This window comes from Danio rerio, chromosome 9 (assembly GCF_052040795.2).
Source record: "Danio rerio strain M-AB ecotype USA chromosome 9, GRCz13ab, whole genome shotgun sequence".
Classification (NCBI taxonomy): domain Eukaryota; kingdom Metazoa; phylum Chordata; class Actinopteri; order Cypriniformes; family Danionidae; genus Danio; species Danio rerio.
In genome coordinates, this window is record NC_141029.1 from 52423679 (window position 1) to 52447175 (window position 23497).

General features: G+C 37.1%; 2 long non-coding RNA genes across 2 annotated transcripts; both read left to right on the forward strand.

The window, feature by feature from the left end:
* The first annotated feature begins 7848 nt into the window (after positions 1–7848).
* Positions 7849–13552, forward strand: LOC137496436 (uncharacterized). Its single transcript, XR_015500068.1, has 2 exons — positions 7849–8028; positions 13280–13552. It is a non-coding gene; the product is annotated as an uncharacterized LOC137496436 (long non-coding RNA).
* Positions 13553–16944: 3392 nt separating this feature from the next.
* Positions 16945–21437, forward strand: LOC147835434 (uncharacterized). Its single transcript, XR_015500126.1, has 4 exons — positions 16945–17863; positions 18067–19525; positions 19699–19962; positions 20011–21437. It is a non-coding gene; the product is annotated as an uncharacterized LOC147835434 (long non-coding RNA).
* Positions 21438–23497: the final 2060 nt, after the last annotated feature.

Consider the following 23497-nt stretch of genomic DNA (forward strand, 5'->3'; position numbering starts at 1 on the left):
CATTATTGCTGAATTGATCTAACATTTACACATTTGCTTGAGGAAGGAATGATGTTATTTTCCATAACATCTATGCCCTTCCATAACATTAGGTGACGTTAAAACTAACAGACAGCACTATAGCTATGTATTGATTAGCAATCTGTCAATGTTGGGATGTAAAAAAATATTGGACAACAAATAGCTTCAAATGATAGAATACATAGCAAACATTAGAAAATATTGACAATAAAAAAAAGGTTTAGCCTATTAAAATCAATGGCCTATACAGAAATTAAATAAAGCTATAAAATCTACTTCACTTTTGATTGTATTTGCATATTTATTAAAAATGATTGAGCAAAATAAATAAATAAATAAATAAAATAAAAAAATAAAAAACGAAAAAGAGAAGCACTTTTCAGACCCACCCTTACTGAAAGCACCGCTCAGCGCGAGCTCTACCGTCTAAATGCAGATTGCGAGGGCTCAAACGGAGCAGTGCAAAAAAAGCAGTGAAAAGAAAAAGACAGCTGTGAAACATAACCAGCTTTGTCTTTTTGTAGAAGACACACTTTAGATATTTTTAGGGTAAGAGGTTTTTGAGTTATTGCCGTCAATCGTACTGGTTTTGATTCACCGCAATGTAAATAAAGCTGCAGCTATGTGACGTTGCGCGACCCACCTTTGTTCACTGTGCGATAGTTTGAAAACCCCTGTAATAGCCTAAAACAAAAGCAGTTTGAAACTGTTTTAACGATGCAACTAGTTATTAATTACTGTTTTGAAGTAACTTATCCAACACTGAGCACAACCACAGCTTTTTAAATATGAAATATGCAACAAAAGCCACTTGTATTCATATAGAATAGGTCATACAGAACCGATCAAAATGCATCAGATGGTTGGAGTATACAGTGCAGAACAGTACAGTATATGAATGCATGTTTTCTGATTGTGTGACACCAATAAACACAGAGGATGAAGTGATGGTCAGGGGATGTTTTGCTGGATCCAGAGCTGCTCAAAGCGAGGGTCACCCTGAAGCAAATAAAACACTGGACCTTCCATTGGGTCACGGTTTCATCCTACAGCAAGAAAAGAGCCCCAAAAAACCTCCAGGCTACGCCAGACCTGCCTTGACTTCACTGAACACAGTCCATGCTAAACCCCATCCAGACGCTTTGATGAGCTGGACAGAAGAGGGAAAGAAAAAAATACAACACTGTCGGGGAGAACTTCTGCAGGAGTGTTGGGTTTATTCGTTAGAAAGCTGAGTTTCATGTCCTATTGCTACTTAAGGGGGCAGTTCACCCAAAAATGGAAAATTTGCTCACTATTTACTCATTCTCAAGTTGTTATAATCTTGTTATATCTTGTTATGATGTTATATCTTTATTCTGTTGAGCAGTAAAAAGGACATTCTGAAGAAAGCTTAAACCTGTACCCATTGACTTCCATCATGGGCGTTGCTAAGCCTTTTTTTAGGGGCCCCTATATTTCTACTCAGCCCCTCTAAAACTTTTGTGATTAGCTCATAAACTGTTCACTAAATTATCGCCTCAGTCCCCTTTAAATTTGATAAGAAAACGGCAGCAGAAATAAAGTAGGTATCGCTGCAGCCCGGAGACCTGCAAGTGGGAGGAATCACACCGCAAGTAGGTTGGGTGACCTCCAAGTGGGAGGGACTCAAACCGCAAGTAGGTTGGGTTTATCAGGTTACTGTGAGGTTGGGTTTAGGGTTGGATTTAGGTGTAGACGTTAATAAAACACAACAGGTTACTGTGAGGTTGGGTTTAGGTTTAGGGTTAGGTGTACAAATTCATAAAGCACAATATTCAAGTCTAAATACAACTAAATAAGGTTTGCCCAGCCCACTCGGAGCTCCAAGACCCACCCACTTGGAGCTGGCTCTGGCCTCCGTTTATACCAGTGGTCACCAAACTTGTTCCTGGAGGGCGGGGTCCTGCACATTTTAGCTCCAACCCTAATCAAACACACCTGAACACGCTAATCAAGGTCTTACTAGGTATACTTGAAACATCCAGGCAGGTGTGTTGAGGCAAGTATTAGGCTATATATATATATATATATATATATATATATATATATATATATATATATATATATATATATATATATATATATAAATATATATATATATATATATATATATATATATATATATATATATATATATATATATATATATATATATATTTTTTTTTTTTTTTTTTTTACCTTATAAGAAACTGAGCCCCCCTAAAATGAAAATCCCAAAATCGCCCCCGACTTCTGTATAGGAATAACAAATATGAAAGTCCATGGTTACAGGTTGCCAACATTTTTCAAAATTTCTCAGAAAAGAAAAAAAGAAAGTCATGAGTTTAAATGCCTCTGATTGAAATGCTATATTTTTTTTCTTTAAGATAAATATTAATATTAAAACATTCAATATCTTTATGTTTTTAAAATGGCACAATGTGTTATTTGAAAAATTACACTCTACAAATATTGTTAAGGCCAGCGGTTCTCAAACTTTTTTCATCAAGTACCACCTCAGAAAAAACTCTCCCTCCAAGTACCACCATGACCAGTATTGAAATACAGTCACATTGTAGGCCTAAGCAGCTACAGCTCTGCACAGTTTAAAAACGTGGCAGATTTATTACTATTATTAATAATGTTTATTATTATTGGCCACTTTAAACCTCATAAATAGTTTGTACATTAACACTGTAGTGCTTATATGTAAAAAAACAAACAAAATAAAATGTCAACGTTTAAATTAAAATGTGCTGTTCTTAAAAATAAAATAAAAAATCTCCTGTACTTAAATCTAAAGTGTTAACCTGTAGTATCCTATTCATCAAAGCCTGGAAATGCTGCTTTGACCTCATAAATATAGGCTATATATCATCATATTCATATATGAACCATTTGTAATCAATTTTTAAATATATGTTGCATGTACATATAACATATTGGATTACTCTGCGTACCAGAAGGCAGCCCGTTCGCATCAATATATTCAAGTTACGGTCTAACAAAATGAAGTTCAGACAACAAGCTTTATTATATATGCTCATCCAGAGCGCTGCAGCCAGAATTCTGACCAGAACCAGACAATCAGAGCACATCACACCTGTCCTCAGGTCTCTACACTGGCTCCCAGTTACATTCAGAATATATTTTAAAGTATTATTACTGGTCTATAAATCACTAAATGGCCTAGGACCTCAATACATTACAGATATGCTCACTGAATACAAACCCAACAGATCACTCAGATTTTTAGGATCATATAAACTAGAAGTTCCAAGAGTTCAGTCAAAGCAGGGAGAATCTGCCTTCAGCCACTATGCTCCTCACTGCTGGAATCAGCTTCCAGAAATGATCAGAAGTGCTCCAACATTAGGCACATTCAAATCAAGACTGAAAACACATCAGTTTAGCTGTGCCTTTACTGAATGAGCACTGTGCTGCGTCCGACAGATTGCGCTGTTATGTTTTTCTCTTCTTCTTCATTCTTTTATTTCACATTTTACTTGTTTTTATTTTTTTTTATCAGTTTTATTATTATTTTTTTTTTTTACTTGTTTCTTTTATTCTTGTTTATGTAAAGCACTTTGAATTGCCACTGTGTATGAAATGTGCTATACAAATAAACTTGCCTTGCCTTGACTTGCCTTGCCTTGCCTATATTAGCCAAATTACCTTTACCTCTTTAATCAGAGGCATTTTGACAGCATAAACTCCATTTTTTTAGGTTGGGTACTAAGTTGGCAATTCTGTGTGAGTTTGCATGTTCTCCCCGTGTTTGTGTGGGTTTCCTTCGGGAGCTCTGGTTTCCAATAGTATCTGGAAAGCTGAGATTGCATCACTCAGCGATGCTATGTCAGACATAATGCACTCAATGGAGTGAGTGATGTCACTGTTGGGTTAGAGGTGGGGTTAGGTGAGCGCATTAAAAAGCATTGGATGCAGCTCAGATAGCACTTCACCAGGTCTGCCTCCAGACCCCTCTCGTGTTTTCCCACACAGTCCAAACACATGCGCTATAGATGAATTGGGTAAACTAAATCGGCCACATGAGTGTGAATCCAAGAGTGTATAGGTGTTTCCCAGTGCTAGGTTGCAGCTGGAAGGGCATGAAAAGAAAATTGACTGATTACGGTTTTTCTAGTTTGCTCTTACCTGGATCATTCTGGATCATTACCTAGGATCATTCTGACATTTTCCTCATCACTATCCCAGCAGAGCAGAAGACATGTCTTGCAAATGTGTAAACCCTTTCTCATTGGATTGACACATTTTCCCCACCATTTTGCAACTGGTTTGACACTTCTTTACACCAATCTTCAATTAGCAATCAGTTTGCAAGCCTAATTTAAAAGAGGTGGCCGGTCTGTGTTGTTCTTTGCCAGCATGGATGGAAGAGGTCAATAGTGTCTGTCTTCAACTCTGATAGATTTGACTGTATTTTGGTTTACACGTGTTTTCTCTAATATTTACAGTTTTATAATTTATATAATTCAAATTAATTTTATTATTTTTGTCTGTTTTGTTTTTAGCAGTATTTTAGTTTTCAGCCACAGTTTGAAAAAATGTCATGGATTTAATATAAATTTAATCAAAGCCTCCGCTGCGTAAAGCATATGCTGAATAAGTTTGTGGTACATTCGGCTGTGGCGACCACTGATGAATAAAGGGATTAAGGCCAAAAGAAAATGAATGAATGAATGAAAGAATGAAAGAATGAATGAATGAATGAATGAATGAATGAATGAATGAATGAAAGAAAGAATGAATGAATGAATGAATGAATGAATGAATGAATGAATGAATGAATGAATGAATGAATGAATGAATGAATGAATGAATGAATGAATGAACGAACGAATGAATGAATGAATGAATGAAAGAATGAATGAACGAATGAATGAAAGAATGAATGAATGAATGAATGAATGAAAGAATGAATGAAAGAATGAATGAATGAATGAAAAAATGAATGAATGAATGAAAGAATGAATGAATCAATGAAAGAATGAATGAATGATTGAATTAATGAATGAATGAATGAATGAAAGAATGAATGAATGAATGAAAGAATGAATGAATGAATGAAAAAATGAATGAATGAATGAAAGAATGAATGAATCAATGAAAGAATGAATGAATGATTGAATTAATGAATGAATGAATGAATGAAAGAATGAATGATTGAATGAATGAATGAATGAATCAATCAATGAAAGAATGAATGAATGATTGAATGAATGAATGAATGAATGAATGAATGAATGAATTCAGCTGAACTTGAGATTCATGGAATTAAAGGATTGCCTCATTACTTGTTTATTTATAGATTTTCCCAATATTTTCATCGTTATAGCAAATCTTTGTTGCATTATAATCATTCTTTGTAACTCTACAATACTACACGTGCTGAAAAAAAATCGTGAAATAATGATTAAAAAACATTTAATATTGCCAAAAAGTACAACGACAAAAAATGAATGGTCTTTATTAGGACCGTGTATTGGCAACCTCACGATTTGATACATATCACAATACATGGGTCACGATACAATATGTCACGATATATATATATATATATATATATATATATATATATATATATATATATATATATATATATATATATATATATATATATTGCGATACAATAAATATTGTGATATATTGCAATAGTTTCTATTAGTAAGTGTGTCATCTTATATTGACAACTTGATAAAGTCAGCAGACAAATTAAAATTCCAATTCCAATTTTTGAGATTTGCAAAGCTTGCAAATGGCATTTTTTTTGTGTGTAATTCCATATTCCCTGGTATAGTGTTATATACAGCCACACGTCAGCCCTAAAAGCTGGAGGCGCCTTTTGTATTTTCCACCATGCTCACTCTTGCTTACTTTTGATATTGTACTGCTTAGCGTTTTGTTGATAGTTAGCGACATCTACTGGAGCAGAGGAGGAGGTTGTTTGGTTGTTTGGTTGTTTATCGATACTTCAGGTTGGACTATCGATACACTATTGCGAAAGGAATTATCGCGATAGTTAGATATGTCAATATTTTTGCACAGCCCTAGTCTTTATTCATCTTTATTAATTTTTATTGATATAAAAATTTCAATAGATTATCATGCTGTTAATGTTTTTATAAATTCAAAAGGTAATTGATTATTGTGGTCTTAGTTTAAATGTTGTAATTATTATCATTACTTCTACCATAATTATTTATTATTCAGTTTAAAATTCTACAATGATTTGTTTATTCTGTTTTAAATAGTTATAAGTTGCTCTCTGCTTTACCAATGTTGGGTTGCAGCTGAAAGGGCATCCGCTGCGTAAAACATTTGCTGGATAAGTTGGCAGTTCATTCCGCTGTGGTGACCCCAGATTAATAAAGCGACTAAGCCAAAATGAAAATGAATGAATGAATTTTGCTGCACTTGAGATTTATGGAACTAAAGGATTGCCTCATTACTTAATTATTTATATATATATTTCCCCAATATTATCATTGTTATAGCAAATCTATGGTTGCGGAAATGATCTAACATCCTTTAATAACACTTTTAAAAAACGCAATAAAAACAAATAAAGCCTGATCTCCTTATTTGTTGCATTATCATCATTCTCTGTAACTCTACAATACTTCACGTGCTGAAAAAATAAATCAGTAATAATTTAAAACATTTAATATTGCCAAAAAGTAGAGCACTGACAAAAAAATGAATGGTCTTTATTAATCTTTATTCATTTTTATTGATATTAAATATAATTCAATAGATTATCATGCTTTAATGTTTTCATAAATTCAAAAGATAATTAATTATTGTGGTCTCAGTTTAAATGTTGTAATCATTATCATTACTTCTACCATAATTATTTATTATTCAGTTTAAAATTCTACAATGATTTGTTTAATCTGTTTTAAATAGTTATAAGTTGCTCTCTGCTTTACCAATGTTGGGTTGTGGCTGGAAGGGCATCCGCTGCGTAAAACATTTGCTGGATAAGTTGGCAGTTCATTCCGCTGTGGTGACCCCAGATTAATAAAGGGACTAAGCCAAAAAGAAAATGAATGAATGAATGAATGAATTCTGCTGCATTTGAGATTTATGGAATCAAAGGATTGCCTCATTACTTAATTATTTATAGATTTCCCCCCCAATATTTTCATTGTTATAGCAAATCCATGGTTGCGGAAATAATCTAACATCCTTAAATACAAACCCAATAAAAACTCAAAAAAAAATATCTACAATACTACACATGCTGAAAAAAAATCAAGAATTAAGTATTAAAAACATTTAATATTGGCCAAAAGTAAAGCACTGACAAGAAATAAATGATATTTATTAATTTCTATTGATATATAACTAAAAAAGAATTAGGCTGTCAATGTTTTAATACAGTACATTCCTTCGGGTGCTTACAGGTGGTTTCCCCCACAATCCAAACACATGCGGGACAGGTGAATTGGGTAAGCTAAATTGTCCGTAGTGTATCTGTGTGAAAAATAATGTATGGGTGTTTCCCAGTGATGGGTTACAGCTGGAAGGGCATCCAGGGTAAACATATGCTGGATAAATTGGCGGTTCATTCCGCCGTGGCAACCCCAGATTAATACAGGGACTAAGCCAAAAAGAAAATGAATGAATGTTTTATACATTCAAAAGTTAATTGATTAATGTGGACTTAGTTTAAATGTTGTTATTATTATGATTACTTCTACCATAATCATTTATTATTAATATCATCATTATTTGTAATTCTATAATGATTTGTTTATTCTGTTCTAAATAGCGTTATAGTAAGTCGCCATCTGCACTACACACATCTCGCCACGTGATGGCAGTAAATGAACGTCTTATCGGCTCTTCATTGCAGGTCAACCTCTGTTTATCTTCAAGCTAGCTTTTAGCACCGAAACTCAAATCTTATTCGATTTATCTGCTGTAAATTGGATTAATTTTCCTGTGGAGTATCCTCTGAAGATGATCCTCAACTTCTCGAAGGTGAGATTTGCTTTTAAAGTGCTTTATTTAGCAGAGACACGTGCTGAGGGCGACATAAACGGTGGTGAGTTGATTGTGTTTGACTATAAAGCTCAATAGATCGATTATAAAACTGGACTTGGGGTTAAAGGAGAATGTTTTGTGATGTTTTATAAAACTGTAGCACGTGTTTGGAGTAAGTAATACATATTAGGAAATAAGAGTATAGATTAAACATAGCATTTGATAAGAACACACACACAGTTACCACTTCAGTTTTCCTGGATGTACAGTAGTACAGCATGTATTTTTGGCGGGAATGTTAATGTTAGTTTTATTCATTAAAGGTCTGACATATTTGATAACATCTATTTCTAGTTTCAAATAAGAAAATGATAGTGTGCCAAACTAAATGTTTTGCATAGGGCCCGAAATTGTTGGCTTCGCCCCAGTGTGTGTGTGTGTGTGTGTGTGTGTGTGTGTGTGTGTGTGTGTGTGTGTGTGTGTGTTTATAGCACGTCTTTTGTGTGTTTGCTGTGCATGTTTTTCATCTGCATGGATTAAAAATTTTTTTTGTGCATCAAAATAATAAAAATGTTTTACAGTTAATTTTTAAACATATTTTTCTTATTTTAAATTTTTTATATTCATATAAATATATATAAATTATATATTTATATTTTCCATATATAATGATTTATATTCTTCTAAGTAGGCATGGGCCGGTATAAGATTCTGACGGTATAACCTTAGATAAAAATATCACGGTTTCATGGTATCACGGTATTATGATTACTGCTCTAAAATCTGCTCTTTTTAAATGTCTGGGTAAAAAAACAAAACCTTTTTCCACTTATAAACAATATATTTTCATTTGGGAAATATTTAAAATATTTTGGAGCAGTAAACATGTCAGGATAAATAATTCAAATGATTTATTGACTTACGCTGTTTTCATTAGTTTCAAAAACACAGATTTTATTATTATTATTATTATTTTTTACAATTTAAAACAACGTCTTCAGAGATCCTTTCTGCTGGAGATACTGTTGTCTTCAAAAAATGTAAATAAAAAATCTTACACATACCTTAGGAACGGTATAACAGAAAATTTTGGAGGTTTTAAAACTTTTACTTTTCCAAACCGCGGTATACCTTGAACACAGTAATTGTCCTATGTTGATCCAGGGGCGGAGTGGGACTCCTTTTCAGCCCTGGAGTTTCAAGCCTCAGACCGGCCCACCTTAGTTCATGACTGACTTTATTAAAAACGGTCATTTCCCATTCAGTTTCGAATGACACCATCACGTCTTTTTCAAGAAAGCAGCTGCTTCAGAACTTCAAATGTTTTTCATAAATATAAGAACATTAAATGGTAGCTAAATCTTTAGTCTTTAAAGCATCACAATGTTTTTTCCTGCAATGTCATTTTATCTGCAGGCTGCATTTTGCTTATGAAGCTGCGATAAATGAAATAAAAAAGAGTGGAGCTTCGACAGAATAATAAATAAAAAGAGTGAGGCTATGGCCAAATAAATAAATAAATAAATGAAAAAAGTGCGACTGCTGAGAGTGCAAGTAGCTAGGGACACCGGACACCTCACGGCCAAAAAACGGACTGGCCCACCAGGAGTTCTCCCGATTAGCCAATCCAGGCCTGTGTCGATCACAAATTCACTCTCACTCTGTCAAAAAAGTTAATTACTGGATTACTATTAATGAACAATTTGTTTAATTTAATTAATTAATTTATTTGTTTGTTTTTGCCCTTTTAGTTCACTGACAAGTTTTATATGCCATCCAAGGGCACAGCTTCCAATTAGGCATGGGCCGGTATAAGATTCTGATGCTATGATAACCTTGGATAAAAATATGACAGTATTGTGATTATACTGCTCCAATCAGTGGCGTAGCGGACGGGCCCGCAGGGCACGCACAGCGGGGGGGCCCGCGTGATTAGGGGGCCCCACGTCGTCGCGATTTTCAATAATGGAAAATCCAGGAACCGCAATAATCAAACTCTTGGGAACAACTGTGGACGGAACCAAAGTTCACAGGTCTGTGTTCTCTGAAAACCTCTCAAGCGGTGGACTACTTTTTTCTGATTGCTTGCCGCCGAACCGCGTCATAACCAATGAAGACGCGCCGCTGTTTCTCGCCGCTGGTTCTTGTTAAAAAATGAATGACTTCTGGCTACTTTTACGCTCTCGCCGCTTTCGGTTTGTGATCGCTCCTCAGTTTGTGAAGGATTCCCCACGTTGTCGCTCCACTCCGCCTCCATTTTGTGACATAGATATATACAATAGATATTGTATAGGGACCCTGAGCATGGGTCAATAGCGCCGCCACATTGGTACAGTGCTCCCAGGACAAATGTCATTCAACCGCACTAGACAAGTGTTTTTACGTGAAGATGCGGGACTGTAGCGCTGTCTACGAGTGTAGTAACAACCAAACAAAGAAAACAAAGCACAAAGGCAGAACATTTCATAGGTAATATTAAGTTTTTTTCTGTTTTTGTATGTTCTGAAATTTGTGCTAAACAGGTAGCGTTATTGATGATAACAGTCACTTACTGCATTCACCATAAGGCAAAGTAGCTCCAATTCGCACTAAATACTCGGCTTATGCTAGCTTTGTTGAATAAAATCAGCAAACAATGCAAAAGAAATATGACAACGAGATGCTGCGCTGCCAGAAACTTGTATTTTTGTCGGCTAACGTTAGTGAAAGAGTCGTTCATGATGGAGATTCATTCACAAACAAATCGCTCCCTCCGTCAGTATGAGAAGTGAAAGCAGGAGAGGAGGTGTGTTTCAGGACATGATTAGATCACATTTAACAGGGAGGGTGGGTAGTACATTTCTGTACACACAAACACAAGCTTTTTGTCAGGAATGCCCGTGCGGTCACTGATCCATCAATGTAGAAAAGTGATGTAAAATTATAATTTTCATAATTAAAAAAAAATAAAAATACTAACATCCAGGAAAACTCCCGATCATAGATATATGTGTATATCTCTGGCTCTGCCGCCCCCAAACACCCCCCACCCAAACCCCACCGACCCCCTTGAAAACTGGGGGCCCCATCGGTGATCCCTGCAGGGGGGCCTCCGCATTTTGCGCTACGCCACTGGCTCCAAAAGAAGTTCTTTTTAAAGAACTTACATAAAACTACCCCCCCACACACACATTGAACACAATATGTTTTATTTTAAGAAATATTTAAAATATTTTGGACCAGAAGCTTTTGGTGTAGAGGTTCATTTTCTGCTGAAGATACTGTTGCCCAAAAAAACTAACTAAAATACTTGTGAAAAAACATGTAAAACCTTGACTTTTCCAAACCGCTGTATACCTTGAAACCGGTTATCATCTTATGCTTGCTTCCAATCTTTTTCAATGTAGTGAAAAGTACTTGACCAGAGATTAGATGTGGCTGCAGAAGCAGAAATCAGCCACAGCCTTTAACCGAGCAGGGTTAAGGAAACTAATGAAAAATTCATCCTGGAAAATTTTGATCAGTTATAGGTTCTGAATGACGATTTCGACGACTTTTCGATTAATTGCCCAGCCCTAGATTTTTGTATCTAATATATCATTTACGAGTAATAATAATGATGATAATAGGCATCACGGTGGCGCAGTGGGTAGCAAGAGTGCCTCACTTAAAGAAGGTCGCCAGGTTCGAGCCTCAGCTGGGTCAGTTGGCATTTCTGTGTGGAGTTTGCATGTTCTCCCTGTGATCGCGTGGGTTTCCTCTTGGTGCTCTGGTTTCCCCATAGTCCAAACACATGCGATATAGGTGAATTGCTAAATTGTATGTAGTGTATGTGTGTGAATGCAAGAGTGTGTGGGTGTTTCCCAGTGATGATGGGTTGCAGCTGGATAAGTTGGCGGTTCATTCCGCTGTGGCGACCACTAATTAATAAAGGGACTAAGCCGAAAAGAAAATTAATTAATTATTATTAATAATAATAATAATTATTATTATTATTATTATTATTATTATTAAAAAATTAAATTAACATATTTTTAAATTAAGTACATAATTCACTTAACAATAATAATAATAATAATTATTATTATTATTTAAAAAGTTGACATATTGACATATTTTTATATCTAATATATAATGCACAATAATAATATTAATAATAATAATAATAATAATAATAGTTTATTTGGATTATTATTTTAAAAAATGAACTGACATATTTTATATCTAATATAATGCACTTATTATTATTATTATTATTATTATTATTATTATTATTATTATTAATGATAATAATAATAGTTTATTATTATTATTATTGTTTTAAAAAGTCAATTGACATATTTTTATATCTAATATAATGCACTTCATAATAATAATAATAATAATAATAACAATAATAATAATAATAATAGTTTATTATTATTATTATTATTATTATTATTATTTTTATTATTGTTACTATTTTTATTAAAAAGTCAATATATTTTATATCTAATATATAATGCACTTATTAATAGTAGTGCTACTACAGCTTCTACTACTAATAGTATATTATTATTATTATTATTATTATTATTTTAATTATTTAAAAATTAAATTGCCTTTATAATTGCAAACCTTGTTGCCAAAGGCTTTTTTTTTTTAAATTTTTTTTTTTTACGTACTGTTAGGTAGTCATAAGTTTCTAGTTTACTCCTTTACCTAGTAAAAAAAGTTAACCAGCATGTTACACACCATGCAAATTTAACACACAAGACGCTCTTAATCTGGTGTCTTCACTTAGCGTTTATATGTGCAACTCTGATTGATGCATCTTCAATATTTAGTGCGAAACGATGCCAAAATTGCACCGGCAAATTTCTGACACCAAAACGTAAAGATTGAGAAATCTCTTGTCAGAGACCTTGCCTTCGGCAGCATCTGCAGTGCACACCGAACAATTAGCATGTCTCTCACTGCCATCTGCTGAAGTGACCCGACGGGCAGCGTGCGAGAGTCTGCAGTGATCAGAAAAGCATTCAGATGACATAACGCATTGTGTGCATGTGATATCTGAACCGCTCTTAATCCCTGTTGTGAGTTTAAACGCAGCATATCTCGCACCCCGAGCGCTTATCTCTCTCTTTCTCTCTCTCCGCTGAGCGTTTCACTTCTCAGATCTGGAGGATATAGACGCACTGATGTCTTAAACACACTGCCCGTCTTCCAAGGTCTGCTGTTAAACGCTCCTGTGGATGTATTTCTGCCATTGATCTGTGTTTGGCTGCAGGGATCTACAGAGAGAGCAGCTGTCGGAGGGAGAGCACTTGAGAGAAGACGCTCCTTAATGAATTCATCCTGCTAAATGCAGTCCAAAGTGCCTGTGGAAAGCTGTGATCTGCTTGGCTATAAGGGCCCGGCGTCTGGAGCCCCCTCTGAGTGCTTGATACCTACAGAGGGCTCTGCTGTATAGCGCAAAACAATAGCACGTCTTACTTTTTGTGTGGTTTTAATGTGCATGGATTAAAGAAGTTACTTTTTATCATGCATTGAAATGAGCAAATGTGTTATACAGTTTCTTTCTTCATCATTTTTTTATATTCATAATTTTTCATCTTGTTCATATATGCAAATTAATTTCTTCTGAGCAATAATAATGATTATCATACACTGTTTCCCGCACCATCTGCACTGGTGCCCCCCAGGGATGTGTTCTCTCCCCACTGCTCTTCTCCCTGTACACCAACGACTGCACTGCAAAAGACCCCTCCATCAAACTCGTTAAGTTTGCAGATGATACTACTGTTATCGGAATCATCCAGAGTGGTGACGAGTCTAATCGGACATATTTTTTATATCTAATATATAATGCACATTAATAATAATAATAATAACTGTAATAATGCTTCACCTGAACACGAGGCCGTCATGACCGCAAACTCACCCCCTCATATGGAAGAAGGAAACCATCGTGCTATTCAAGATCAGCTGAAGTAAGTAGAGTTTACTGCACAGACCTTTAAAGTACAAATGAAATCAAAACTAACCATTTGATTTTGTTAGCTCATGTTGCTAGTTTTGAGGGGAACAATTCATCTGTGCATGTCATTTAAAAAATGTTCTTGTAATCTTTAATGAAAATCTGTTTTCAGCTATGTTCTCAGATTAGGTCTGTCTGAGGTATTGGGCGGGGCTAACATACTTAACCACGCCCAGAGCCGGCCCTCCCTATAAGCGAACTAAGCGGCTGCTTAGGGCCCTGCCACCACAAGGGGGCCCTCACAAGCCGCTAGTGGTGCAAGCCGTTTCCTTGCTGAAATAGTTTTTTATTTACATTTTACAAATTGTCTTCATCGAGAGTGCTTTAGTACTAAAATATACTGAATTCACTGAAAAGAAAAAAAAAATCACGATTTTATTAGTTGAAATTGGTTTCGTGTGAAGGTCATGAGATCAACAGGAAGCTCTCAACATCTCATCTCTCATATGCGGTGTTCTCGCGGTTCAAGTTTGCTCTTTCATTGCAACCTTCGAGACCAACTGGTCTCCACAAAAATGCGAATCCGTGCATAGACACAACCATGGTTGCTTCAATGCCTTCCCCATTATATACCAGATTTATTTTGGAAATTGGACAACGAAAATGAAACGGATCTAATATTATTCTTCAGGCGTAGAGAAACTACGAGGAACAATGACAAGAAGAGCCAAGCATGTGCTAATTATTATGTTAAAAACAGAATCTAGAACATTTGCCGAAATTAGACAAGTACAGATTAATAAATGTCATCAATGTGCTATATTTTATTTTTTACTGGTTTTACAGACCAGGCTTTAAGTCTAAGGGTGCTTTCACACCTGTGAATCGATTCAGTTGTTCCGAAACAGAGATTACAAATGTTACATTGTTGCTATTTGCTCTTGGAGCGGTTCGCTTTCACACTGCAAAGTTTCTAAACGGACCAAAAGAGCTAAAACAAGTCACGTGTGAGTAAACTCTCCTTACATTGGTCAGAGTGTCAGGGTTTATTTTGCAGCGTCCCGCTAAGCTGTCAGGAGAGGTGGTGGTTTGGTGGGGATTGAAAGGGTGCGCGCGCAACGTGTCTGAGGAGAGACGCGGTGGGGAGGGTGAGAAGGGTGCGCGACGATGCCTATTTGAGGACCGGGAGGGAGACGCAAGATTACCGGGAGATCATCACTCGTTTGTGTGTTCCCGCCCTACTCATAATTCTCTCTTCATATAGCCGTAAGCCTATTACATATCCATAAACTGCCTCGCATGGTTCAGGATTGGTAGAGCTACGCATCGATGAATTGGCTCTTCAGTGTTTGAACTCTCAGTAATGATTAAATCACACTGAACTGAGCTGAACTGAACTGAACTGAACTTAAACACTAAAACCTGAACCACACTGTTCCAGTTACTATGACGATTTATGTGAAGCTGCTTTGACACAATCTACATTGTAAAAGCGCTATAGAAATAAAGCTGAATTGAATTGAATAAAACACTGTGATAGAACCACGCTTGGATCGTATCGCTTTCTCACTGCAATCGAGCCGCTCCAGGGTTCGTTTCAATCGAGCCGAGACCACCTCATTCAAGCGATCACGGAGCGATTACTTTGGCGCGGAACAGAGCGCGATTGCCCTGTTCACATATGCCAAACGAACCGCGCTAACTGGGCAAACGAGATACGTTACGAAACATAAGTGTAGGTGTGAAAGCACCCTTAAAACGTATTTTACTGAAATGCTATACTGAAGTGTCTTTCACTGACATATTTTGCACACTGGTCAAATTTTTCCTGAGACATGTTTATAAAAGTTATGTTCTGATTGAGTTAATCATAGTTTAATATAAGCTCTGGACCCTGCATCTCAAAAATCTATGGGTATCAACATTAACCCAGTATTTGTTGCTTCCCTTTTTCTTATGTTTTTTATATTCACTTCTTTTTTTATATTTACTTTATATTATTTGCTTACTGATTTTTATTATTTAATTATTATTATTATTTGTTTTTGTTTTTAATGAGTTCAGAATGTATATTTTATTACCAAGTAATAGGTTTTCAGTTTTGGCTAATTATTGTTTACGGTCATTGAATTGCAGGGTATTTACTTTTGGAATTTATAAATAAATAAATAAACATCTCAACCTAGAATGTCTGATCTTCAATCTGTTTGCTAAATTAGTAGAATATGTTTTAAACACTCCTGAAGGATGCAAAGTACGTATGGAATCACTGGTCACTTTATTAAAGATTGTTTCAAGAGTTCACACTTAGCTGATGATTGATTATAAAGCGTGTTTGGCATGCTGTTCCGGGAGAGAGCCCTGAGCTCATAAGATCCGGGAAACGGGGCTCCCTCCAGTTTGCAAGGCGAGAGGGGAGTTTGAGCTCAGGTAGATCTCGAGAACTCCCCTGCTGTAGCAGCTAATGAACAGATAGTGATTGCTCTTAAGAGATAACTATTAACTAGGAGCATGTCTATGGTGCCGATTTGGATTAGTCAATTAACTTAGGTTGCATGTTTTTGACGGTGGGAGGAACCCGGGGGAAACCTACATGAGCACGGGGAGAATGTGTAAACTTCACACAGAATTTTTGGCTGGCTTGGTAATGACTAGAACCAGTGACGTTCTTGCTGTGAGGCAACAGTGGGCCACCGTGCCACCCATCTAGGAAAGGAGGAGGAGGAGTAGGGGTGGAAGGGGGGATTCTTCAAAATGAAGATGGCTGTTATATGGAACTTAGGGTATTTATAGTGGATTAGGAATCGTCTGATTGGTGAATCATGATTGGATAATGCGGGGCCAGCCGCAAGCAATCATAAGCACGTGATCCTTTCGAAATTAGATTATAAATAAACTTTACTTATTGTTCATTTAGGAAGCTGGTAGTTGACAAAAACAGTGCTGTTTTAAAATGCCAAAACCATTCAGACAGTTAAGTAGAAGAATACAGACTTTTCTGTTTCATTTATTGCATTTAATAAGCAATTAAATCATTCTGGGCCAGTTTGCAATGGCAATACTCTACTATTTAGAGCAAGGTAGGGACCCAAAATTATTCTGCTATGCCCCTCCAATGGTTAATTTTGACAACAAACAGAAATGGTGGGCAGGAGGAGTCTGTTAGGTTGTAATAACTCTCCCCAAACCCTTTTCCTGATCTTTCTGAATGAAATGCTTACTTAACTACATCCAATCAGCTTACAGTAGAAAAAACAAGCCACGCCCACTGTTTTCTCATTTAACATTACGTTTCTCGATAAACTGTGAAAAAATTAAACCGGGTCGCAGCTTGTGGTTCATGTAGACTTTTAGGTCTGCAACAAATCAAAACTGACCATTGGAAAGGGACGTTGTGTTGATTTGCATTATATTTACAGGGCTCGAAATTAACCTTTTTGCTTGGTAGCACCGGTGCTCCTAACTTTAAAAATTTAAGCGCATCAGCCAAAATTTAGTCGCGCCCTTCAACTATAAGCACCGTTACTGCAAGTTTTATACAAACAGATTTATTGCATTTGAAGTCAAAAGTAATCAAACTAACAAGCAAAATATATATATATAAATGCAAGCGTAAGGAAAATATGTCTCAACAAAATCCCGTTATCACAAGAAAATAGATTTTTATAACATAACTGAGTGACCAAAGCATACACGGAGCGCTCACCGGCCCTGCACGCACAGCTTGACATGAATGAATCTGTTAACTGTATAACTGTGCTGTTCTCACAGGTGCTGTCTAATATTGCACTGATGCTTTTGACATATACTGTGCCTTATTATATACATACGTCATGTTAATAGCAATATCGATCTTTTCATGAGTAGCGATATTAGTTTACTCAGTGAAAGCCTGTTTGCGATGGTGTTTGTGGTGTTTAATTTGACATATATTTGCCACTTGCACGGCGGACAGCATCTGGCGATTATATGAAAGATTAAACAGAAGCTCTCGTGCTAGATGTGGCAAACAGTTACCTGAAAATTCCATCCCACAGACTTTTCATAGCAGACTTGAAGCCAATGGAAGTCTTTTATCCACTCTTGGAAAAGTGTAGATGGTGGACTAACATTCAGCACATGATAACTACTAAGATGTGTCATTATTTGTAACTAGATGGTTTCTAAAGCAAAATCTGTCAGTGTTATCTTCATTCTCATCTTCAGCGCTTTACAATTTTTCGCGGTAGTAGCTCTCTCTGTCATCCCAAGCCAGAAGGCACTGAGTGATTGACAGCTGATATTTCAGTGCTAGAGCAGTGGTGGGCCAATAAGAAGAGCGCGAAGGCGGGGCAAGTATTACGGAATTGGCTTTGTTTACTGCAGCAAGTCGACATGACAACTGTTTTAAACCATTCCTGAGCGCTGCATTTCGCATTTCAAGTGCAGGGATGCATTCTGCGTGAATGTCTCCTAAATCTGCACATGTGGTGAACATTTTGCAGTAAAAACTGGTCGCACACAACAATTTTATGCACTCGCACACATGAACCCAAATATATTTTGAGGTCGCGTAGATAAAATTTCAGGCGCATATGCGACCAAACTGGTCACAATTTCGAGCCCTGTATTTATGATTGTTTATATCCTATTTAATGCATTTGGCACTGGTGCAGGTTATAAATGACTCTTTTTCATAAAATTACTTTGGTCTGAGTGGTCAATAGCAATAAAATGTTTAAGACATTGATCCTGATGGTCAAAATGACTCGCTATTGTCTCTTCAATCAATTGTAAGCTTTGTTTTTAATCGCAGATGCCACTCTAGGGTAGCTTTTTTTAACAGCAGATGGCGCCCTAGGCTTGTTATTAACAGCAGATGGCACTATAGGCTAGTTCTTAACAGCAGATGGCGCTATAGACTGTTTTTTAACGGCAGATGGCACTCTAGGCTAGTTTTTTTAATGTCAAATGGTGCTATAAACTAGTTTTTAACAGCAGATGGCGCTATAGATTTGTTTTTAACAGCAGATGGCACTATAGACTAGTTTTTAACAGCAGATGGCGCTATAGACTTGTTTTTAACAGCAGATGGCACTATAGAGTAGTTTTTAACAGCAGATGGCGCTATAGATTTGTTTTTTAACAGCAGATGGCGCTATAGACTAGTTTTTAACAGCAGATTTGTTTTTAACAGCAGATGGTGCTCTAGGCTTGTTTTTTAACAGCAGATGGCGCTATAGACTGGTTTTTAACAGCAGATGGCACTATAGACTGGTTTTTAACAGCAGATGGTGCTCTAGGCTTGTTTTTTAACAGCAGATGGCGCTATAGACTGGTTTTTAACAGCAGATGGTGCTCTAGGCTTGTTTTTTAACAGCAGATGGCGCTATAGACTGGTTTTTAACAGCAGATGGTGCTCTAGGCTTGTTTTTTAACAGCAGATGGCGCTATAGACTTGTTTTTAACAACAGATGACACTATAGAGTAGTTTTGAACAGCAGATGGCACTATAGACTACTTTTTAACAGCAGATGGCTCTCTAGGCTTGTTTTTTAACAGCAGCTGGTGCTATAGGCTAGTTTTTGACAGCAGAATGTGCTTTAGGCAAATTTTCTTTACTTTAGATTGCGCTCTAGGTTACAGAAATGAAGCTGTAGGTTAGTTTTTAACAGCAGATGGTGCTCTAGGCTTGTTTTTAACAGCAGGTGGTGCTATAGGCTGGTTGATAACAACGGATGACACTATAGACTTGTTTTTAACAGCAGATGGCGCTATAGGCTTGTTTTTAACAGCAGATGGCGCTATAGACTAGTTTTTAACAGCAGATGGCGCTCTAGGCTTGTTTTTTAACAGCAGATTGCGCTCTAGGCTTGTTTTTAACAGCAGATGGCGCTCTAGGCTTGTTTTTTAACAGCAGATGGCGCTCTAGGCTTGTTTTTAACAGCAGATGGCTCTCTAGGCTTGTTTTTTAACAGCAGCTGGTGCTATAGGCTAGTTTTTGACAGCAGAATGTGCTTTAGGCAAATTTTCTTTACTTTAGATTGCGCTCTAGGTTACAGAAATGAAGCTGTAGGTTAGTTTTTAACAGCAGATGGTGCTCTAGGCTTGTTTTTAACAGCAGGTGGTGCTATAGGCTGGTTGTTAACAACGGATGACACTATAGACTTGTTTTTAACAGCAGATGGCGCTATAGGCTTGTTTTTAACAGCAGATGGCGCTATAGACTAGTTTTTAACAGCAGATGGCGCTCTAGGCTTGTTTTTTAACAGCAGATGGCGCTCTAGGCTTGTTTTTAACAGCAGATGGCGCTATAGGCTTGTTATTTAACAGCAGATGGCGCTCTAGGCTTGTTTTTAACAGCAGATGGCGCTATAGGCTTGTTTTTTAACAGCAGATGGCGCTCTAGGCTTGTTTTTTAACAGCAGATGGCGCTCTAGGCTTGTTTTTAACAGCAGATGGCGCTCTAGGCTTGTTTTTAACAGCAGATGGCGCTATAGGCTAGTTTTTAACAGCAGAATGTGCTTTAGGCAAATTTTCTAGGTTACAGAAATGAAGCTGTAGGCTAGTTTTTAACAACAGACAGTACTCTAGGCTAGTTTTTCACAGTCTACAGCAATCTAGACTACTTTTTAACAGCTAATGGAGCTCTGGGTTACAGTAGATGGAGCTCTGGGCTAGTTTTTAACAGTAGATGGAGCTCTAAGCTAGTTTTTAGCAGTACATAGAGCTCTAGGTTACAGTAGATGGAGCTCTAAGTTACATTATTTGGAGATCTAGGCTAATTTTTAACAGACACACACAGTACTTGAAGACTCGAAAGATGAACTTATCATGGGTCCTTCCGTCTTAAACTATGTGCATTGGTTAAGCTTATACGTGACTGTCAGTGTTACATGAAGAGCAGCTCAAATTTGAGGACCTGTCAGTGGAGCTGAGCTAATCATAGGCAACAGACCAAGTAAACAATGAATGATTGTTTTCTCTTTCTTATAGCATTTGAAATTATGCCTTGTTTATAGTGTGATCAATGTATGGGCTAGTTGTAGATGACTCCAGTAGAAATCCCAAATTAGCAGCAGCACGAGTGGTCTTCAATGAACCTAAACGAGCACATGTCACACCGCTGCTAGTCCGTTTGCACTGGCTGCCAGTTGCTGCTCACATCAAATTCAAAGCTCTGATGTTTGCCTACAAAGTGACTTTTGGCCTTGCTCCTTCTTATCTGCTCTCACTTCTGCAGATCTATGTGCCCTCCAGAAACTTGCGTTCTGTGAATGAACGTCGCCGCGTGGTTCCATCCCAAAGAGGGAAGGAATCACTATCGCGAACGCTCAATCTGCCCAGTTGGTGGAATGAACTCCCTAACAGCATCAGAACAGCAGAGTCACTCGCTGTCTTCAAGAAACGACTAAAAACTCAACTATTTAGTCTCCACTTCACTTCCTAATCTGCAATTGCCTCTCTGAATATCACACTAACTGTACCCAAAAAAAAAATACTAATACTTTCCTTCTTAGACTTTACAGACCTGAAACTTGCCTATAGCACTTATTCATTGTTGCTCTTAAAGTTGTCTAAATTGCTTCCTTGTCCTCATTTGTAAGTCGCTTTGGAGAAAAGTGTCTGCTAAATGACTAAATGTAAATGTAAATAGAGATGTTGCATACTTGCACAATCAGCTAAAATGGTGCTAGAATTGGTTTTTATATGCAGGCGATATATAGATCTTTTTCATGGCTGCTGCATGGAGGGCGCCATAGCGACCAGCGTCTTTCGGTAGAATGCTAAAAACTTCCGTTTACAGCGAGTACAACTGGTAATTTGCGCTCCGAAAATGGGTTTCAATGACGTTTTTAATGGATAACAGAGTGTTTTTGTGACACACAACTTAGAAATGTGTCTGTTAAAGCCGTTATAATCTGTCACATGTGGTTCAAGCGCGTCAGAAATACGAGAAAAACGTTCTCCTAGTTCACGTGTCTGCCGTCAGAAATACAGTGTGTGCGTTCCTGGCCTGTCAGCTGTTAGCTCAGCGGCTCTTTAACACACACACTCACACACACAGAGACAGAGCAAACCAGAGTACTGGCATGAAACTTGACAGGTATGAAAGTTGTGCAATTTACAAAAATGACCAATAAAAGTCTGTTATTGATACTCTGCTGGCTGATTTGCTGTTCATTCTAATCTCGAGCCGTTTGTGTTTTATTTCGTGTGTTGTTTTTACCACGGACTGTGTTTTTCTGTCATTTCAAAATGACACTAGCCTATTTTCACTTTGTCACAGTTATTAAACCAGTGTTTCAGTGTCACAGTACAGGCTACGCGTGTGTGTCAAACATTTTAGTGAATTACATTTGTTTGGGCTGGTTATATATTTGAAATAAAGAGAAAATGTTGGCTTTAGCGATGACGAGGCTTCATTTAAACTGCAGAAGATGCCGTCTGACAACGAGGGGAAAACGCCTCACAGCAGCTGTTTTCCATCCTATTAGATCACATTTCTTTAAATGATCAGTCCAGGAGATGGTGCTGATGGACAACAGAATTAGTTCAAAGAGGATAAAAGCAGGTAAAATAGTTTAAAACTATCGTTTCAAAAATGTCCAGATGTGACCATTTATACGCATCAGCTGCCGACCGGAAGTTCTTCACATTCTTCTTGCGCATACACGAAAAGCATAATGGGTAATTTTGCGTTCCAAGAAAAAGGTCTATATTGCTACACCAAAAATGATCATGTTTGGTCATGTCTATGTGTTGTGCTATAAGTCGAGATATTGATTATTGTGACAGGCCTAAACACACATGTCATTTTAAATCATCACTAAAGCATGGTGAATGTACAGCAAAGTAAGAATGGAAACATCAGCTGTTTCCATTGCCTGCTGGATTCACCTGGTCATGGGGTGAGATGGAGCACGCTGGGGCTGTAGGTGAGGGTACATAACCAGAGCGAGTCACAGGAAGTGTTCCCTCCAAAGAGGTCAAGCTGGGCCTGGAGGCACGAACAACTCCACTTCCCATTAATGCCAGTGCTAATGTCAGCCAAGCCCCAAAGGTAGTGAACCGCCAGCAAAGTAAGCAAGGATTACAGGAGCAAGTGACTTTACTCTACTGTAAACAATCCAGTTGTGCTCCCTTAAAACACACACACACACACATACAGTACACACATAACAACGTGAGGAGACATTGCTGTAGGGTTCAGTCAGTTGATAAGAGCACATCTGAGGACTTTGTCTTTTCTGAAACGGGAACATCAACCCTTTTCATCCATTTATGAAAGCTCTTGAAATGTTGGCTTGCAAGTACTGGCAATACTTATTGCCTGGATTAACATCTGTGTTGATCCTGGAATGTCATTTTTGTTTGAAAATATAATCCATATTTAATATCTACCCCCTAAACCTGATCCTAACTGTAAATTATTCCCCAAATCAGAGGAGAATAATAGTTGGGGGCGGCACAGTGGCTCAGTGGTTAGCACTCTCTTCTCACAGCAAGAAGGTCACTGGTTTGAGTCACTTGGCATTTTTATGTGGA